We start from the raw sequence: 21,568 nt of genomic DNA on the forward strand, positions 1-21,568 counted from the left end.
CATGGAAAACCCCCTTTAAAATTTTTTTTTTTTAAATTTTCCATGTTGCCATCTATATAAGAACAATTTCTGAAATTCCACATTTTTCACATTGACCACTGAGTCCTCATAATAGATTGACACTTTCTATAGTTGAGAGGTCATCTCTAAGTAGACTTTATAGATCTGAGTTTCCCAGAAGGCAATAGCAAAACCCATCACCTATATTCGTAAATATATTTTTGCTTAGATCTTTCTGTTTGTCCTATACTGACCCTGTCAAAATTGCAAAAGAATTTGAATTAAGCCTAGATCTTAAAAGGGTAATCCAATTATAAACTATTGATGGCCTATCCTCAGGAGAAGATTGATAAGTTCTGTCACGTAGGACTCTCGCCAAACAGCTGTTCACCAGGCCAGTGTACTGAGCTAATTTCTACAGGAAACACACAGCTCTGTTCCTCCTGCAGTGGCCTATCCTGGTATTGCAGGTCAAGTTACCATTCACTTCAGTAGGAACTTGGCCTGCCATGCCAAGCCTGACCACTGCAGTGAGATCAGGGCTGTCTGTTTCCTGTAGAAATCCACTCGCCATCAGACCCCTGCCACTCTAGTATTGATAATAGTTTACAGCTGGACATCTCCTTCAAGTAGAGTAGTAACTTGCCACACATTTCTTTCTGATGCCAGTTTAGTCAGAACTTCTATGGCTGGAAAAGTAAAACAGGAATACTAAAAAGGAAGGAATGCTTGACAGTGCTTGGGGACTCCCCATTGTGTCTGTCTTATGTCATAGCTTAAATATTAAACAACACCCACCATTATTATAACACATTAAACGTACTATCAGTCTGCTGCCCAGTCTTGTTGCACATTCCTAAATGTTGAGACGTACTATACCACGCACTACGCACATGGTCGGCCAGGAAGGTAATTTAAAGGCTTACTCATTGCCACATATTATTTTCTTACTAATGTATATAATGATTATTATTTATCTTGATAATGTGAATAAACCAGAAACAAAAGATAATTTTATTTTTGTAAATTAAGAAAGTTAATTTTATTCACATAATGCAGTTGATAGTCAAATCCTCAATGGTGGGAGGTTCCTGCAGATGTGCTGTGGTAAAATTTCTCCTTCTCTTAAAAAGTATGGGATGCTGTGTAAAATGTAAATACATGTAAAGAAAAAAGAATGCCATGACTTTGAAATCTCATATAACCATATTTTATTCACAATAGAACACAGAACACAAGCATGCTTGACAAAGAGCTGTTGCATCAGGTCGAAACGTTGCAGCTTTTTTATGCATTTGACCGAGGAATAAAGAGGAGGATTCTTTTTGTATAAAATTCCAGAGTGCTGGTTCCATTCTTCAATTGAATTTATTCCCCCAATCTGTGAAAGACTGCACCTAAAAATTGTGGAAAAATTTTTAAAAAATGTTCCTCAACATAAATTGCAAAGACTTTGTATATCCCACCATCTACAGTATAAAATATCATCTAAAGCATCTGGAGAAATTCATGTGCACAAAAGAACAAGGCCAATGATCAATATTGGATGCTCAAGATCTAAGGGCCCTCAAGTAGCGCTGCATTAAAAACAGACATAAGTCCGTAATGCAAATCACAGCATGGAGTCAGGAATACTTTCAGAAATCATTGTCTGTGAAAACAGTTCGCCATGCAATCTACAAATGCAAGTTAAAGCTATAGCATGCAAAGAAGAAGCCATATATGAGGACAATCCAGAAATGCATCTTCTCTGGGCCAACGCTCATTTAAAATGAAAATCTGTTCTGTGGTCAAATAAATTGAAATTCTTTTTGGAAACCATGGATGCCCTGTCCTGCAGACTCAGGAGGAGAGTGACAATTCAGCTTGTTATCAGCACTAACTTATACCCACTATTAGAACTTTACAATAGTAGTTTGATACAGTCTATTTGTTAGACTCTTGGTACTAGGCACCAGCCACTAAATTATTGAGATATTTGTACTATTCACATTGAATCATATATAATGTTCAAATTGACAGCACATATCTTTATGGCCAGCTGTGCGGCTTTTCTTTCCCTCTGGCATTTCACAACAACTGATGCTTGAACGGATTCCATATTTTTAATGCTATATGGCTCCATGCACTGGGCAGAAATGTGCTGCATGCAACGCCGAACAAAGTGCACAAAAATATCATCTGGTAGAATCATAGTCATAAAATCAGTGGCCGTACACAACTGAGCTCAATGGGACTTGAACACTAGACTTTTCGATCATGTCTTGCACCATTAGTGTGGACTTTGATGCAGATCTGCAGCAGACTTCACCCCTTTCTACTGAAAGGCTGAAACCAGCTGTGGATTTTGATGTGGATTTTGGTGTGAATCCTGAGGATAGGTCATCAATAGTTAAAGGGGTTGTCCCACGATGACAAGTTAAGTTAAACACTTCTGTATGGCCATATACATGCACTTTGTAATATACATCGTGCATGAAATATGTGCCATACAGAAGTTATATACTCACCTTCCCTGCGCTGGCGTCCCTGTCTCCATGGTGCCGTCTACTTTCAGCGTCTAATCGCCCGATTAGACGCGCTTGCGCAGAAGGGTCTTCTCCCTTCTGGTCGGTCCGGGCACGAGCGGCGTTCTGGCTCCGCCCCCTTCTACGCGGCTTCGCGTAGCTCCGCCCCATCACATGTGCCGATTCCAGCCAATCAGGAGGCTGGAATCGGCAATGGACCGCACAGAGCCCACGGTGCACCATGGGAGAAGACCCACGGTGCATCGTGGGTGAAGATCCCGGCGGCCATCTTGGAGGCAAAGAAGGAAGAAGTTGCAGAGAGGGGATTCGGGTAAGTAAAAATTTTTTTTAAATTTCAACACATCCCTTGGGTTTGTCCTGCGCTGAATGGGGGGCCTATGCAAAAAAAAAAAACCTGTTTCAGCGCAGGATAACCCCTTTAAATTCCTGGAATCCCCCTTTAATGATTACACCTGCTCTGTAGCCACTCACAATAAATGTTGTAGCTTTACACTCCCTTTTTCTGATTATTTTGGCATTTGGCTGTTAACTAGCTTTCCTTATCACTTGCTGGTATCATTTTACCCCCTAACCATCACTTCTCTGCTGACACTGACATTGTCCCCATTCCCTCTCACCTCAGATTTGTAGGTGATGCTGAGGCTAGAAGGAGCTCCTCTCTTACCTCCTCTGTAGACTTCCATGACTTGTAGGATGAATGACCTGTGATTGTCATGTAACTGTGATGTCACAGGTCCTTCATGCAGTCTAGTATTGGTAAGTGCACTGATAATACATGGTAGTATTATCAATGCCGATTGTACTGTGTTGAGAGAACTGGCCTACTGACTGACTGGCCTACTGGGAATCTGCCTGGCCCAACAGATCAATCCAGGCCAGGCAGATCCCTTTAAAACTGAAGAGGTGGAAGAGGGGGTCTCAAGACATGGCTGACATCAGTGCCCAAACTAAACCTGGATTCGTTGCTGAAGACAACCTGGTTCCCCTTCATAGCAGTCCAGTTTTGTTGTTCACTATACTATACTATTGCAAATGGAGGCAACAGTAGATGTCAAAGGCAGTACAAAGTATGCTGTGAGACTAAATGTCCTTCAGCTACTCACCTGAAAATGGTTCAGACAGACACAAGGGCCTGTAATGAAGGTGCCACCTGACTCTGGATGACGGACAACAATACAGCTGGAGCAGCTTGTCAACCCTTTCTACTGGTGGTCTGTTGAAGACGCCATAAGACAAGATTCCCTAACAGTCTGGTCAGAACGGGCCAGGTGGTGGCAATTGATCAATACGACCATCCAGATTATCATATTACAATAATGCGCCACACTCATACTCTGTCAATTGGCCGAAATCTCTTTGATTGCATTGTAGAGGAGTCTAGTGGTCAACAAGCTCTACACAAGTGGAAAAAGAGGTCGCTACACACAAGTAGTCTCTGAGGGCCTTTGTATAGGCCAAGGGTGGAAGCACTTTTAGGGCCTCAGGTGGCAAGACTGTTCATCTAATCACACCACAACTCTAATCATTTACATATCTGCCTGAGATGTAACTGCATGCAGAGTTTTGCAGCAAACTGACAACTCCTTTTAGGGGCTTGATTTTTTTTAACGAAAAGTGTGTGTCATCTTCAATGAAGAATGAATCACATATCTATGCAGTTTCCTTGAATTGCGTTGGTGATAAATTATATAACTGAACTTCAACCCTTTAAAACTAAGTGTGTATGAGTGTATCGGTGGGCAACGTAAACTGAGTGAATGACTGTTAGTATTTACTTAGTAAGTGAATGGGGATTGTACCAGCATGTATTCTCAGGATGTTGACTGGTATGGTAAAGTCTGAACCATGACAACACAGATGTGTTGCAACATGGGACAACTAGAGAATTTATCCTGCCTGAGGCACCACAATCCCTCCGCCATCTTCTGGATCATACGGCTGGCAGACATCTGATCTTTCTTTCACTGTCTAATCATTTTTCCTCCAACCCACAATTGAGATAGAGGAAAACAGGTGAGTGAAGACTGAGCAATATTCCAAACATATCCTCAATGATATCACACAAGTTCTTGGTATTCTAGGATGTGATATAGCAAAAATCCAATTTAGCCAGCACATCCTATAAATGAATTCAATCTGCAGTAGATGCTAATAGGCCGTCCAGTACAAGCAATAACACAACGCTCTACAACATTTACTACCTGAGTTAAAATTGCATTACCGCTATATTTACTAACTGCATAACAATGCAAAGGTCTCAGCGTACATTTTGATCAAAATGCGTGAGCCTATCTTCTATGTTAGGGCAACCTTATGAAGATGAACCCTACACTGACAGACTTGCTCACATGTAAAGGTATGGAAGCCCACAGCACTCACAATGTGGCATAAAAACTCCACAACAGGGAGGAACCACGTCTAGTCAGACAAATGCAATAGCCACGATCCGGTTGTGAACTGTCAACCTGCGCATAATCCAATTTATAGAAGCGTGACAGCATAAAGTGGTGCAAAAAATCGTTCAAATTAGCATACACATCTTTATTGTTCCATAGAGCAAGTATCAGGCAACGTTTCGGCCAACAATTTGCCTTTATCAAGCCTAAAAACAGTGATAATAATAACACTGTCACAAAAAATGCACAGACAAACATAAACAAACAAGACAAGTTAAAAAACATGTAAAACAGTAGGTAAGTATGGTACATACCACTTGTCCTATGAAACCATGCAGGCAATCCAGGCTGGAGATAACCAAAAGAGACTGTTGTTCAAAATTTAAAGGGTAACATAGTCACGCCCCTGAAACAGATACCTGCCCATCCATGAGGTGTCAAATCGCTAGCGGCTAATGTCAATGTCAATCAACAGTGGGCATAATCAGTCACCACCCCCAATGGTCTATCATTGGTAGAATTGTAGTGCCGCCCATCATGTTTATAGACTCAATCGCCTCAATCCCTATATGTTGTACATGTTAATCACACCAATGGGTGGAGTATCGCTCCGCGTCAGCGTCATCACACTGTGCGCCACATGGGCGTATGGTGGTTGCATATTACATGTGTATTTTTCACATGCATAATACACAGTACACAATTAAATACGCTTGAAACATGTATATTTACTGCATAAATTAAACCTTCATATCCTATAATGGGCCTATTATGCACCAAAATTGGGCATGCTGCATTTTGTTACACATGCATAAAAAAACAATGTAAATCAATGGGCTTTTAGGACTGCATATTACATGCTTGAAAAATAGACCCTATACACCCTTAAATAGACCCTATACACCCATGTGAGTGAACCCTAAGGCTTAGGCCTCCAAATGTATTCAGGGAAAGTGCTCTAATTAATTGGCCTGGGACAGATGAGTGAATAGGTTACACAAGAGGCATGGAGGCAATCGTATGCTAGTATGTGAGGTAAGTACGAGTTCTGGCTTCTCCTATGTCTAGTGACTAGTGATCCAATTATTAATGCACCTCCCATCTTTAGGAAATTCAAGACTACACACTATTCTCTGGTTCAAATAAACCATGAGACTATCATGTAGCATGTGTTGGTGAGACAGTGTTATGTGTATGGCTATCGTATCATCTTGTAAGACTGTTCTATATATTTCAGTCTATAGGCCCGTAACATGTTCAGTTCCTAGTCACCCAATAGCTTAGTATTTAGTCCCTTTACCCAGAGTCATTTTTTTAAAATTCCAGACATTTCCATATAAAACAGTGTGGTTACATACGCACTTTTATTGAAAAGAACTTTCTACAATCATAATAAAGTGAATAAAAAGAACAATATACCTGTATACCTTGAAGGTGGCAGTCACCAAGCTGTGGCTTATGATGACCAGCTGTGGAGCTTGCCATAGAAGACCTCAGTTATGATTATAGGTACTGGCTACAATACAACATCTATATTGGCAATATAGCATTCATCCTAACAACTTAGAAAATAATGTTTCAACATGAATAAAGGTACTTTAACTACAAGTCAAGAGCAACTGTTCTAACTATCAGCTCATTTAGCAAAGGGTAGTTATGGTGGATTTTGTTTAATAAGAAAATAGAGTCAGAATAGGGAACTGAATAGATAATGTAACTTAGTAATTTCACTGTAATGCAGTTGCTGAAAAACCTGGGGCAAGGGGCAGAGCTAATCGCAGCTGAGCTGACGTGAGTTCCCTGAAAAGGAGGGGTGTTGAGAAGATTTCACTTTGGGTTCCCAATCCACCCAGTATGATAGACAGATACTAGCGGCACCTGCAGGCCCCACTGACTCAAAATTGCATGTGTCAGGTTCAAGATATTCAGAAAAAAACTGCACCTCGACCCTTTTGTACAGATATGACACCTGAAAAAAGAACATTTAATTTTTTTTTTTTTAATCAACTAAACATAAAAAAATCTATGCATATCTGCTATCACAGTAAATAAAGACCCTTTAGAATAAAAGCAACAGTAAAGCGATTTGTCTGGTATTGCAATTTAGCTCCATTTATGTGAATGCAATACAGCCCATGGACATAGACTGGCACTATTTCTGGAGCAAAAGCAGATACTTTTTTCTCCTCTCATAGAACCTCTTCAGTGAACTCGTATGATGATAAAATACTCACCACAGTAAAGCGTTCCGATATCTGTGCTCTTAAGTCCTGGCAAGTGGCCGAAGCTGAGTTTTGGCAGTCTCGTGTCAGCTCTCGAAAACTCCCATTTTTTTTCATGTTCAGTTGAAGAGGGCTCTTGTCATTGTCAAACTTAACCCTTTCTAATCCACTTTTTAGATAATGGGTGCTGTGTTTGTGCATTTCTGGAGTGAAAACTTCTAATACTTGTGGATATTTTCCACGAGGAAATTGACCTGTGTCTTAGAAATTTACAGCAACGTGATTCTTTCTGTGAATTTTGCAATTCATAGGGTGAAATTTCCATCAAATGGACTATAAAATCCACATGTAACAGATGCAGATTTTGCTGCAGAATTTTCTGATGACAATCTGCAACTGGGTCAAGAACACTATCTTTCCTCCTTAAGGAGAGCACCTAGAAGGTGAGTGAGGAGACTTATAAGACCATTCATGCTCCTCTGGGTAATATGCAAATAAGAGAGATGGAACAATATCTCTGCAGCGCCACCTATTGGAAGGCAGCATTACTGCAAGTCAATGTTAGACTCTTCATACAAACCTTGTAACAATGACTGGGAATTTGCAATCTGCAACTGATATGCCCTATGTACATTTGCCCTTTATTATTTGATTATTTTCTATTTTTGTAATGGTTGCATAGGCAAGATTGCTGTCCCAATAATCATGTATAGAAAATAGAATAAAAATATGTACCATCAGAAAATAAATTACCTGTTGCTATTGCAGCATGTGTGGACTTCATAAAATGTATGTGAACAGCAGGAATTATACTGATCAGTCCAGACTACCACATTACACACAATAACCTACCTGTATATGATTAGGAAGAAGAAGGTAGGAGGTGCGGTATTTTGTACTTTTAATATATAAAATCTCATTGAATTGATGATAGTATGTAACTGGAATCTCAAGGGGAAAGTCCTGCAGTATTTTAAAGCTAGAGTATTTTAATTATCAGGTCTCAGAGAGTCACGACAAAGGAAGAGGTGGAGAGAAAAGTTCAGGAAGCCCTACAAGGAAGAGTCTTTACTGCAATACGTGTACCAGATTCCTAGGAATCATCATTTGTGGTAGCTGACTGTTGCATCCCACCCTCATTTCACAATGTTAAAACTGTCATGAAATATTAAGGTTATAGTCAGTGTCAGGATATGACAGCATACGTCAACACCAGCACCAGGTTTAGGTGTGGCATATTTAGCAATTGTCCAGGGCATTCATTTTCTAAGGGTCCCAAAGAACTAGACTTCGAGGAGCAAGTTGAAAGTGGTGCATATAAATCTATCACAAACTCAAGATTGCCCTAGGCTACCAGGACCTTTACATGTAACCCTTTCTTATCCTTTTTCTACTGATATGTGATTAATTATTTAACAATTGGTAAGTTATTATGGAGCCCTTTTTGACTTTTGATACTTTTCAGTCCTTACCATGAGGAACCCAACCATTAGAGTTCCATCTTGTTGCTTGACATTGATGATACATAGGCTTTTGTTATATAGTGTTGTACCATAACAGCATTACCGTTTACTCAGTGTATGAGGGATGGGCACATTTTACCATCTTACTATATTCCCACCAGTGCATTAAGAATCTGATGTATATTTCTTCTGGTCAATGTGGACAATAGGCATTCAACAAATTCAATCATATTACACAAATGCAGCTTTTGACCAAATATGCCTCTTATAGCTAAACTACATTCAGTTTGTTTTGCTTTTTGCTACAATACAATAAAACTAATTAAGAAACTAGAGAAGTTTAACATTTGTATTTTTCCGATTGAAACAACCTTGGTGGCCCTTATGGCATAAAAATATGTGGCTTAGGATATTGATATGTCTTAGGCTTTATTCACACAAGCGCATATCGGCCGCATTTTCACGCTTGGCCGATATACACGACCATCTGAGGCATTGGTTTCCAATGCATTTGTTCACATGGGCGAATATGCGTCTGGTAAAAATGTTGCACCATAAAAAATGGAACATACGCGACCGAAATGTGTGCCCCGGATTATACAGTGGGTAAAAAGATCGTTCTGGTTCTATGTTTTCACCGATATATGGTGGCGGCTCCCATAGACTCCTATGAGAGCTGGAAAAAAAAGGCAGGGGGAGGCAGTTTAGCAGCGTCCAATGCAGGGAAAAGCTTGCAGGTGCCTCTATTTAGGCTTTTGAAGTTGTTCCAAGGATCTATGCCTTGCGAGGGTTTTCCGGAGTGCGGTGTATTTTTTCGCTAAAAACCTCGCACCTGGTCATGTGAATGGATGAGAAAACGCTAATCTAGCTCAGGATTTGGTCGCGGAAAATCAATCATTCAGGCAAATTTACAGTGCGGCAGAGAGAACTTAAAAACGCACACGCTCGTGTGAAAGAGCCCTTAGACTGCCTTCACACTAGTGTTTTATTGTGTCAATTTTGACGGGATAAAACGCTGGCCGAAAATTGTGACCATCTGATGCATTGGATTCCAATGCATACATTCAGATGGGCGATTTTCCGTTGCGTAAATTTGGCTGGCCGGAAAAAATAGCACATAGTGTTCTGGATCTATATTTCGGACAGAATATGCTAGGAGCCTATGAGAGCTGCCGAAAAAGTGAGGTGGGAGAGAGTTTAGCAGCGTCTCTGCTAAACTCCCTCCCCCTTCCGTCCCCTTGCCGTCTGCTGGCAAAGGGAGGGGGCGGGAGATTAGCACACGAGCTTCGCTAAGCTCCTGCCCCCTCGCTTTGCCGACAGCAGAGCTAAACTCTCTCCCTTCCCTCCCCTGGACGGTATCCCTGGCTGCGGTGTATAGTCGTCGCACCTGGCTGTCTGAATGGGCGACAAAATGGGTGATGCAGCTGTGACTTGCTCATGTCTGTCTCTCGTTCATGCAATTTTGGGCCGAGCTGCAGCCATGACGCAGGTGAACAAAAATCGCAGTGCCCGTGTGAAGGAGCCCATATCTCCAGCAATAGTTCATAAGTTACTTTCATGTGAAAGTTGATATCTAGTAATTCATGGAAAAATGTTTCATTACAATCACATTGTTTGCCCATCATGAGTTGATTAAAATATGATCATTATATTGGGAATATCCCTTTAAATAACCAGATCTAAGCCCAATAGTCAATTCAATTTTAACATTAAAATATTAAAAGGTAATTCCTCATACCAGACCTATGTTCTTTGAGTAATTGAAAATGTCTTAATAAAGTGGGCATTTACTAATCCTGTCTAATAGTTATTGTACATTTAGATTTGGCAGTCTAGAAATGTATCAAATTTATCACTGTGCCAAATGCTGGATGATAAATTTGGAGCATTATAGAAACTTTTGTCTAAGGTTAAACGATCTATTAGTTAGCTTAGATGGCACCACAATTTTAGTATAAAAGTATTTTTATTAATTTTCAATACTCAATAGTACAATCAATATCAAAGGCATTTCAACGGTTAACATAGCTCTTGTTGGTTTTCATCCGTTACTATGGTCTATTGCTTTCTTGCTTGTTGAGCTTCTTGTTTGAACTAATAAAACTTTTCATCCCACCGACCCCTGCTAATTGTGCTTGTAAGTGCTTCCAGCAATCCTTTATATCATCTATGTTAAACCTTTATGACAGTAAAGAAGGGAGAAAGGGGGAAAGGGGTCTAAGGTGAGTTAGGGATAGGGGACGTAAGTGTTTGAGGCATGGGGGGGGGGGGTTAGTCTCCGGCGTTGCCTCCCCGTCCTCTGGTCCCACGGTAGACGGGTGGCAGGGGCGCGGAGGATGGAAGCTGTTGACCGCGTATGATTATATGCGTGTGTTGCGGCAAGGTCTAAGAAGGGGAAAGAAGGATGAGTAGGAGACAAGGGGGGAAGGGGGTTCTTGGTTCCGGGGCTGCTTTGCCCTCTTTCAAGTTTGGCGCTAACTAGGTAGAATTCCACTCACCAACCATTGGTCGAATCTTGGAGAGCCACGAAATGTTAGCCAGGGTTCCCATATTGCATGATATGCGGGGTATTTTGTGTCGTTTCTTGCTTTCAGTTCTTCCATGCGGCCTATTTCATCTAGGGTGGTCACCCACTGCACTTTAGTAGGAGGGTCCTGGGATCTCCACAGCCTGGGTATCACTGTACGCATCGCTAGGAGGTAAAACCTAAGTGGACTTTTCCTATGGCTTTTTAGTGGTCCCGGGAGGATCGACAAGAGGGCCATCTCAGGAGTCCACGTATAGGTTCCCTTGTTCAGTGCATTGTACAGTGCTTCTATTTCCCTCCAAAGTGTCCTAACCTGGGGGCATAACCACCATATGTGCGAGAGTGTGCCCGCCTCCCTTAAACATCGCCAACACAGGTCAGATACCCCCCCTCCGTACTTAGCCAATCTCACTGGGGTCCGATACCACCTCGTTAATAGTTTATAATTAAGTTCCTGGTGGCTGCTTGAGACCGTCATTTTGTGCGTCATACATATGGCTTTGTCCCAATCCTCCTCCGATATTTCCCTCCCTAGTTCTCTCTCCCAGGCTCTCCTATGCCCCCCTCCGGAGTCCAGTCCCTCCCCGGCTACCAAGAAGCCATAGATCGCGGAGATCTCTCCTCTAGTCCTCTGAGGTTGCTCACACAGCATTTCAAACTGTGTGTTTGGTACCATTAGGTCTGATATTGGTCCTAAGGATCGTATAAAATGGCCTATCTGGTAGTATTGGAACCACGCACCTGTCATCTGATTCCCCGTCCCCAAAAGGTCGCCTAGCGGTTTTAGACCCTCTCTGTCCATCACATCTCTGACCCTAGGTAACTTCACGTCCAGGTCATCTAGAAGGGGTAATCCGGAGTCTCCCTGAGGAAAGTCCGGATTCCCTCTCAATGGTGTCCACGGCCCTGGTACTTTTACCAGATCATGTCGCGTCATGAAGCCATCCCATGTTTTCAGCAGGGAGTTTATGAAGGGGCACCACAATTTTACTGCACGCTGTCACAATTAAGCCACATCCCTCTTTGACTAAGACACGTGCCTACTTGTTAAGCCACACAACATTGTTGAATGTGGAGCAACAGATTATTCTTTTTAATGTATGTGCTTTATAAATAGGTCTAAAACGGTTACGTCTGAGCCAAATGCCAAAACATCTAGTTCGGACTAGACATAGCAATTAATCAAACAGGACAGATATACAGTATTACACACTATATAAAAACTGTGAAAACAAAACTAACAATACTGAAACTAACAATGGGGGAAGGGAAATCTCACATGGTCTAACTAATATAGGAAAAAGCCTGCCTAAAAGCAGGGTGATCGCCTTCACGAGGGTGCCCTCTCATCAAGAAACTGGGAGCTAACTAAACTGTCCCTAGAATGGAAAAAGGGGGATGCTAATAACAATTATACCACAGCATTAGTGGTATAATGCAAAAATGACAGTATAAACACCAGGGACTCATCCGACTAAGAGGCATCAGCAGACAAACAGAGACCGGACCAGAACTCCACACATAAAAGAATAACCAGCACCCTCTGAGAGGAGGGGCCAGAATATATATATACTATAATAGCAGGTGATTGACTGTCGGTCATAAAGCAGTCATATTTCATCATGCCATGCTTTGGCAATGGAACCCTAAACTGTTAAAACTTCTAAACTAGTTTCATTACCTCCTTTAAAGGGTTCTCCAGAAATGCCACAAAATGACTGCCCTCCATGCAAGCTGTGGAAATCACCCTTGGATGAGAGAATGCATATGCAGACCGGAGGAGGAAGGAGACAGGGCCAGGGCAGGCTGGGGACAAAACCTGGCGCTGCACTATTCATTAGCTATTATTATCACATCACTTTGCATTTTATACCTGTTGACTCAGATACTGCCTGGGTGACTGGTTTATCCAGCTGTATTTATATCCCACATGCCAACAAAAGAGACTGGTCCAGTGTACAAAATTAGTTCCATGTACCTATTGTGTCACTCTTTCCATTCCATTTGGTTTCTATTCTGCTATAAGCAGAAACCCTGCTGAGAAAATTGCGCTAGATTTGTGCGTTGTGAGATGCACAAATCTCACACAAATATGAACCCCATTCTTTTGAATGGGTCATATACATGAGTGATTTTTTTCCCTGCATCATCCCCGTATTACAGACGATTGCCACATCCAGACTGTGGCACAATAGTGAAGCTGTATTATGTTTGTGTAAAAGCGTCCTTAGGCCCCCTTCACATGAGTGTATGTGTACTTACACGTGCCTGAGCAATGCGTATTTGCGAAATGATGCTGTTTTGCGCACACATCTGTGTATTTTACTGTACTTCTTGCGCCCGCAAGTCAAGTTCCTTAATGCATGGCAAACAAAGATGCATTAATTACGACAAATGAATCTAATTAGTTCCAGATGTGTTCTTTTTCCTGCACAATTACGCAGTGTATCACTCATCTCCTAGCGTATTTTGCACACATTTGCGCTTCCCCATTGACAACTAGAGGGACTTTTGGTGCGCACATGCAAATGCTGTATATTTTTGTGCACCCGAAATGCGCAGGAAAAATATGTGCACGTGAACGAACCCAATGAAATCAATGAGTTCTATTCTATGAGTATTGTGTGCACAAATATACCCGTGTGATGGCAGCCTCTTTAGTATTATTGTAAGATTATAGATAATATTATGGAAGCAGCAGTGTAGAAAACCTACAAATATTGCTAATAAAAGTGATTGATTGATAAATTATAGTGTACTGTCAGGAAATTTGCCAAAATTATATAAATACAAATTGTTGCATGAAAATGAAGCTGCAAATGCAGGTCAATCATTTAGCCTTTGAAGAATGACTTACATAGAGTAAATAAGAACTTCCTTTTCATCACAGGTCAGAAATTCCAGAGTATTTCTTGTAGCTAGATACCGTACACTACCTGGTTGTTGGAGGAAAACGTCAATAGCTAAAAGTCCAGGCCAAAAATAGCCTTCTATAAAAACTCCCTTAGTCATTGCATTGTATGTCAACAACAATTAAATGTGACGTGAAAATCTTCTTCTAGTATAGTTGATGCCGAACGTTACATTAGTAGAGCCTTCAAAGGAGCAAGGGAATTTCCATTTCTGTGTACCTTTGCAAGTAAAAGTAAATTACCAAAATTTCTGCTTTTAGGCCTCCTTCCCACGAACGGATTTCCGCCGCGTAATTCGCGGCGAAAATCCGCTGCGTTGCCCGCAGCTATTAGGTTCTATTGAACCTAATAGCACAATGCTCACGATGCGTAATTCCAGCGCGGAATTACGCACCGCGATTTCTCCCGTCCTCACCCGCAGCATGCTCTATTTTCTGCGGGTGAGGACGGGCTGTACGCACTGACGGCTTCCATTGCAGTCAATGGAAGCCGTCCGTTCACGCTATCTCCCGCTGTAACCAGCGGGAGATAGCGTGAAAAAACACTTTCCCGCCCACCGCCGCGCGTCATCTGACGCCAAATGACGCGGCCGGCCGCGTCACGTGACACGGCCGGCCGCGTCACGTGACACGCTCGGTGACGCGGCGGTGGTGGGCGGTGACGGGCGGTGACGCGGCGGTGGTGGGCGGGGAAGCGATTTCACGCTATCTCCCGCAGGTGAGTATAGGGGCTCTGGGGGGCGCCGTGATGGGCTTCACTGCGTAATATTACGCGGCGGACCCCGTCACGCTCGTGGGAAGGAGGCCTTATTACTAATAAAATGTGATCTGATTGTTATCAAAGTAACAATTTTAGACAAACACAATCTAAACAATCAGCTAAAAATACAATCTATACCATTCATGTCTTTAATTGGGTAAAAAGAAAAAAGTTTGGTACCGTTTTATGACCCTTTTACATGGGCCGAGACTCTTACGATTTTCAATGGCCTGAGCAGATGAGCTGGTGACATCATCACGCTCGGGCAGCCTGTATAGACTGCATGATTCTTGTTGAATTGCAGCAGTCATGTGATTTTCTGTGGTATCATCTTTTAACACAAACCCTGGGACCGCAGCGGACTGCAGCACTAGATTCTGGTGTACATGGAGAGGTAAGAGGGGGTCCTATTGAATAGGGGTTGGCCAGTAACCGGACAATCTCTTTAAGGCTGAGTTCCCACAGGACAGAAATCCCATGGAAATCTTGTGGCTTAGCCACACCAAAAAGCCGTAAGATTTCCGCGGGAGAGGCGCGGCTTCAAAACCCGCCGCATTTCGCGGGCACGTAAGGGCAACTTCCCCTGCTTGGGATGCGCCTGTTGCGGCAATTTAGTTAAAGGGGATTCATTCAGACACCCCCTGATGGGATGAGAGGTTCACATTAAGGATAGATACATGTGTAACACGAGTTTTGTGATATACCTGCTAATCTGCTCATGCTGGCTAGGTTACGTAGGAGAAACGACACAAGAGATCAAAAAGAGGATCTTTGCAGATTGGTGGTTGATCCGGTTTCCAGCTACAGTATCGTGGTTGTACAGTGCACATCGGAAGATAATCTACATGACATTAAGTTTTAAGGATTGTATAACTTGGTATATACTTTTTGGTATCGGATCTGTGTAATTTGTAATAACTGGATTTATATTTTGTGGTTGGATTGGATTATTAAGTAATAAAGATTATTGATTGAAAGTTACATTGAGTGTCCGTGTCTACAAGATCAATATAAGGGGATAAGACAACATAAGGGGTAAGGATAATATTTTATGAAAGGCGCCCCTTTGCGTGTTTATATAAAAGTACATGAAGGGTGCCTCTTGGGGACTCTTGAGAGATATATAGTATGTTCACATTTGATGCTATTGTTGGGATATGATACATTGGTGCACTTCAATAGATGGATTTATGAAAAGATCGGATGATGCATTATTGATTAACCCCTTAACAACCAGCCCATAGTGTTTTTACGTCCTCCCGAAGTGGGCTTTATTCTCTGAGGACATAAAAACATGTGTCCTGCAGGGAATATAGCCCCTCGGGCTGTGGACGTGACAGCTCCATGCTGTTGGTGTCCGCATGTAGCTGACAGCATGGAGCTGTCATCCTGGGCTGTACGGACCCCCCCCCCCCCCCCACATTGCGATCGGCGCTATCCAATTGATAGCGCTGATCGCAAAAAAGTAAATAAAAGTACAAAAAAGTTAAAGATTCAGCTGCCCTGATGGATCCGATCCATCAGGGCAGCTGAAAATACTCACCGAGGTCCGCCGCACTGCTCCCTGCTCTCCCGCCACTCTGGGCCCCAAAGCCGGTCTTCTGCGCATGCGCGCCAGGCAGCATTACGTCAGCCGCATGCGCAGAAGGCCCGGCGGCGCGGGAGATTTAAAATCTCCTGGCTCCCGGCTTCTGTAGGTAGCCGGGAGGCAGGAGATGTCAGCGGGGACCGCGGTAAGCGGTCCCCGATACCGCGATCGCCGTTATCCAATGGATAACGGCGATTGCAGAAAAGTGCAAAAAAGTTTTTAAAAAGTAAAGTTTCACCTCCCCTCATGGATCGGATCCATGAGGGGAGGTGAAAATACTCACCTCAGTTCCGCCGATGTCCCCGGTGTTCCGGGACCTGAAGTCCCCCTCTGCGCATGCGCGCCCGATGATTGACATTGGGCGCGTGCACAGAGGGGCTCGAGCCCCGGGAAATTCAAAATCCCTCTGCTCCTGGCTGCCATGTGTAGCCAGGAGCAGAGAAATTATACCAGGGACATGATCACTGTTATCCAATGGATGACAGTGATCATGTAAAGTAAAAAAAAATGTGTAAAAAGTAAAAAAAAAAAGTAAAAAAAGTTTTAAAAAAGCTTACGTTTCATCTCCCCTCACGGATCATATCCGTGAGGGAGGATGAAACTACGTACATAAGGCCCCCGGATTTATCCGCGGACCTTACCCCAGCTTCTGCGCACGCGCCCGTCGCCAAAATGGCGGACGCATGCGCAAAAGCTGTGGATTGCCAGGATCATTTAAATTCTCCCAGCTCCTGGCTACAAAACGTAGCCAAGAGCATGGAGATTTCACGGGGGGGGGCCGCGGTGAGCGGTTCCTGGTCACGTGTTCGCCATTATCCAATAATGGCGATCACGTAAAAGTTTAAAAAAATTTGAAGATGCGATCGGTGAGAGGAGATGAAACTTTTTACCGGAGGCCTGCGTATTTGAACCCCGACGCGATCCTCCTCCGTGAACCTTCCCGAATTCTGCACATGCGATTGCCGGCAAAAAGCCAGACACATGCGCAGGAGTCGGGGAGCCCAGGGTATTTAAAATCTCCTTGCTCCCAGCGACCAATGGTCGCCGAGAGCCTGGAGCAGTGACGGGTGGCCTCGTTGAGCGGTCGCCAGTCACGTAATAAAAAAGTAGCGCTCTAACATAGGTCGGTCTCACATGACCGGATAGGAATTACAGATTCCGCATGCGTCTGATCCACGGTAATATGCAGATCAATCGCATTGGATTACACAATTCCGCTCACATTAGCGGGTTGGAATTGTGTAATCCACTCGCAGAAAAGAGAACGCAGCAGGTTCTATTTTACCGCGGCTATCCACAGCATAGAGCCTATTGTGCTCCATGGTCGCGGATATACCCGCTGCCCATACACAACTACGTTGTATATGGGCTGCGGGTACCCGCGTCATTGCTAAGCAAGGGTTCGGGAAATGCAAACAACAAAAAAGGTGTACTGCGCATGACCGCCTGTGTGACTAGGCAGTTATGGGCAGTACATTACGCGGCCGTACGCAGGGTCACAGCCTACGGCTGCATGAGCCCGGCGTTATTCAGACCGCTACCTGTAATACGTAATTTACAAGACGCCCCAGGAACACTTGCCTTCATGCAGTTCCAGAAGCAGCTTGTTGAGCGCCTTCTGTGTGAGACCGCCGCACCTCCGCAAGCTTACGGAGACTAACGGAACGCCACTTTTTACACCCCATACCCGCCACTGATGTCAAGAAATGACCCCCAAAAAGCATGAGAGGAGGGGGGATACACGGTTTTATTGCCCCATGGGCCCATTTCAACCAGCCTCCGTAATTACCCCTGTCTTTGGAAATACCACACAGTTCACATTATTACTTTTATCTAAGATTTGCGAACGCCGAAAAGGACACGGAGTGTGGGGGGGGGGGGGGGGAGATTTTTAGGGAGTCAGTACACCCCTAGATAAATTCGTTAAGGGGTCTAGTTTTCAAAATGGGGTCATTTGTGGGGGTTCTCTATGGTTTTGGCCGCTCAAGAACTCTACAAGTGGGCAATGGCGCCTAAAAGGACTTCAAGCAAAATCTATGTTCTGGAAGCCACCGATTACTCCTTTCATTTTGGGCCCCGTTGTGCATGCGGACATAATATTAGGGCCACAATGGGTATGTTTCTGAAAACAGTACAAACAGGGGTATCCATTTAGGGGTGTAAGTCTTCATTCATGTGTACGCTGTACAAAAAAAGCTGTTTTTAAAATGACAGAATTGCCAAAAAAACAAAAATCCTAATTTTTTCCTTTTGCTTTGCTTGAATTTATTCAAAAACTGTGGGGTCAAAATATGCAGTACACCCCTAGATAAATTCGTTAAGGAGTCTAGTTTTCAAAATGGGGTCATTTGTGGGGGTTTTCTATGGTTTGGGGCGCTCAAGAACTCTACAAGTGGGCAATGAGGCCTAAAAGGACTTCAAGCAAAATTTATGTTCTTAAAGCCACTGACTACTCCTTTCATTTTGGGCTCCGTTGTGCATCCAGACATAAGATTAGGGCCACAATGGGTATGTCTATGAACACTGGACAAACAGTGGTATCTATTTTTGGGTGCAAGTCTTCATTCATATGTGTGCTGTACAAAAAAAGCTGTTTTTAAAATGACAGAATTGCCGAAAAAACGAACATCACAATTTTTTCCTTTTGCTTGGCTTGAATTCATTCAAAAACTGTGGGGTCAAAATATGCAGTACACCCCTAGATAAATTCCTTAAGCGGTCTAGTTTTCAAAATGGGGTCATTTGTGGGGGTTTTCTATGGTTTTGGGCGCTCAAGAACTCTACATGTGTGCTAAGGGGCCTAAAAGGACTTCAAGCTAAATTTCTGTTTTGAAAGACACTGACTACTCCTTTCATTTTGGGCCCCTTTGTAGACTCAGATATAACATTAGGGCCACAATGGGTATATTTCTGAACACGGGAGAAATAGGGGTATCCATTTTGGGGTGTAAATCCTCATTTTCATGTAAACTATAGGAAAAAAATATGTCCTTAAAATGACAGATTTGCAAAAATATGAAATTTTACTTTTTCTCCTCTAAATTGAATTAATTCCTGAAAAAAAACTGTGGGGTCAAAATACTCATGGCACCCCTCAGTGAATACACTAAGGGGTGTAGTTTTTAAAATGGGGTCATTTGTGGGGGTATCTATTATTCTGACACTCATGAGCCTTTCCAATCTTGGCTTGGTATAGGAAAACAAAGTGTTCCTCAAAATGCTAAAAAGTAATGTTAAATTTATACGTCTCCTAAATGGTTAAAAAAAAACGAAAGTTTTTCCAATGTGCGCCCAAAATAAAGTAAACGGGTGGAAATATCAATCTTAGCAAAAAATTTTAAATTATGTTTGCACATATTTAAGATATTGCAGTTGGAAATGTGAAAAAATGACGATTTTTTCAAAATTTTCCCAATTTTGGCGCTTTTAATAAATAAACACAAATTCTATCGGTCTATTTTTTCAGCCTAAATGAAATACAACATGTGGCGAAAAAACAATGTCAGAATCGCTTGGATATGCAAAACCTTATGGTGTTTTTCCATGTTAAAGTGACACATGTCAGATTTGCAAAATTTGGCCTGGTCATTAAGGCGCAAACAGGCTTGGTCACTAAGGGGTTAATGTATTTATAACTTATTGGGACACTTAATGGAGATATATAGTGTGCTGACATCTATGGCCAGCGCTATGAGAAGATATATTGGTGCGGTCTAATAGATGGATATATGAGAAATCAGATGACATGATAACCTATTGGTGTCATTATACAACTATTATGGACCCTGGGGATCATGTGACATGTGGGATGGCTCTGACGTGCCTAAAATATCAAAATAGTTATTGCATTAAAGGGCTTTGGTCATCATTACAAGAAAACTCTGTCTATCCTCTGGTTCTGGCCTAAAATAAAAAAAGAGGGCATACTCACATGTCCTGGAGCCCAGGGATGTAGCTGAGAGCTTCTGACTTCGGAGTAAATGACCTGGCGGAAGTCAAGTGCTCCCTTTGGCATTGTATATACTTACCAGGAGTATGTATTGGTGATGTATGTACTATGACACTACAGCCTCTTATTGGCCGCAGTGGGCACCTGACTTCTGCCGGGCCATCTAACCGGAAGCCACTGCCGTTACCAGCAGTTGAGTATGCCTTTTTTTTTTTTAGTCCGGGTCTGGGGGATTGATGTGGTTTTGTTGTAATTGCAAAACCCCTTTAAGTATGTTCTAGTGGAGTTGGGAGTTTCTGTGTTACATACAACTTGATCCATTAATGTGAAAGAAAAAAGAAGGTAAAGTCTTGTTAAATTTATCAAATCACTGACTTTTTCATCATGATCATACCTGCCTGAATTCCCAGTAACAACTTACATAGTCTTAACAGAATTGACCATGGACATGTCTGATATACTTTGAACAGATTGTGTTGTTAGAACATTTGGTGAATAGAAAGAAATATAAAATATTGTTCGAAAATTTCGAATTTTACATTGCGGAGAACCTGATTTTCCTTCAAAAACATAACATGCTGTACCGTTGGGTGGGATAATTTGTGATCTTACAACTCAGTAAAGAAATTATGTTTTCTCATACATCAAAAGAGTATTTTTGATGTACAAATAATGTATACTTGGAAAGTCATGAGCAAAAGTATACTTATATCTTGTTGTCAGTCCCAGAACCAGATTCATTTGCTGAGTCAACATGTTGTAGGGGAAAAAAAGTGTAGCACCATGTTAGTCTGAAAAATCTATGTAATGTTAAATACTCTTGTATAAAAATACACAAGTATTACAGAGTTGAGACCTTTGTTGGCTAAATAATGGTATCACCTCCATTATACTTTTGTCTTTTTTATATGAGTATTTAACATTACACAGGGTTAACATGTACATTCTTGACATTGTCTACATTAAAAGAAGCACAATGGCATGTATGTGACATAGGTATTTCAGATTCAGAAATAACAGAGATGCTTTCATGAACTTTCCCAGGTACAGAAAATCAAAGGCTGATCCAGTTTTGCAAGTAACAGTCGGGTGTTGTCTAGTTCCCACGGACTCATGGACATCAATGCCAAGACAATAATCTCAAGACGTACAACCTAGCTTTAATTACAGACTTCTTGTGAATATTAAAGTATGTACCAGCTTATAAAGACTAGTTAGGTGTCC

General features: G+C 42.3%; 1 long non-coding RNA gene across 1 annotated transcript; it reads right to left on the reverse strand.

The window, feature by feature from the left end:
- Nucleotides 1-1,194: 1,194 nt before the first annotated feature.
- On the reverse strand, nt 1,195-12,948 carry LOC136573637 (uncharacterized). The gene is made up of 2 exons (XR_010785907.1): nt 12,818-12,948; nt 1,195-1,397 (listed from the first exon to the last, which is right to left on the reverse strand). It is a non-coding gene; the product is annotated as an uncharacterized lncRNA (long non-coding RNA).
- Nucleotides 12,949-21,568: the final 8,620 nt, after the last annotated feature.

This window comes from Eleutherodactylus coqui, chromosome 7 (assembly GCF_035609145.1).
Source record: "Eleutherodactylus coqui strain aEleCoq1 chromosome 7, aEleCoq1.hap1, whole genome shotgun sequence".
Taxonomy (NCBI): domain Eukaryota; kingdom Metazoa; phylum Chordata; class Amphibia; order Anura; family Eleutherodactylidae; genus Eleutherodactylus; species Eleutherodactylus coqui.